We start from the raw sequence: 699 nt of genomic DNA on the forward strand, positions 1-699 counted from the left end.
TGGCAACTGGATAAGAGGCTATGTGTTGGCATTATGAAGATGCAAGTTTGATACACGGTGAGCGTGCCAGGATTTCTCTCCCCGTATACGAAAGAAGTAATTTAGCAAGCTGTCCCATTCAGTTTATCTCTAGGAATCTGGTGTTCAGTTAGCCACTGCCACAGAGCCATGCACGTAAAACACTGATTCTCTCACTGCCTCAGGGTCTTAGTAAGGAAATTGCATTTACCTTCTCTCTGCTGCTCCCATTAAAACTAGGGAAACCAGTTGCCCCGCAGCACCTTCACCTCCATCTCCAGCCTCCAGAGCAGTCACTTCAGAGCACTTCAAGGAACAGTTGCCCTCTCACCGATGCACTTCTCCTGCCCCGGTGAAATGCTCTTCCAGCCCTGCAGAGCAGATGGTTAGGCGATGGTTAGACAGGCGACCAGTCATGGCTCCTTCCAGCCTTTCCATCTCTCTGAGCCTCCACGCTCCCTCCTCTCTTGTAACCTTGCTTCTCAAAGTGCGAGTTCAGAGTTCACGACTAGCAGTATCTTGGTGTCACCTGGGAGCACTAGAATCTCTCACTCCAGCTGTGAGCTGCCAAATCAGACTCTGCGACTGAATAAGATCCCCAGGTGATTTTAAGCACATTAATGTTTGCTTCACAGCTGTGGTTCCCAGCGCAGAGTCCTGGGCCTCGCGGGGGGGGGGGGG

General features: G+C 51.5%; 1 long non-coding RNA gene across 1 annotated transcript in view; it reads right to left on the bottom strand.

Moving 5' to 3' along the window:
* Positions 1–235: 235 nt before the first annotated feature.
* LOC104860565 overlaps positions 236–699 on the bottom strand; it is a 10,494-nt gene continuing 10,030 nt past the window's right edge. The window contains exon 3 of the long non-coding RNA XR_779726.2: positions 236–389. This is a non-coding gene — a long non-coding RNA (uncharacterized LOC104860565). The remainder of the gene's footprint in view (positions 390–699) is intronic.

This window comes from Fukomys damarensis, unplaced genomic scaffold, assembly GCF_012274545.1.
Source record: "Fukomys damarensis isolate Sample0158 unplaced genomic scaffold, DMR_v1.0_HiC HiC_scaffold_14, whole genome shotgun sequence".
NCBI classification, from domain to species: Eukaryota; Metazoa; Chordata; class Mammalia; order Rodentia; family Bathyergidae; genus Fukomys; species Fukomys damarensis.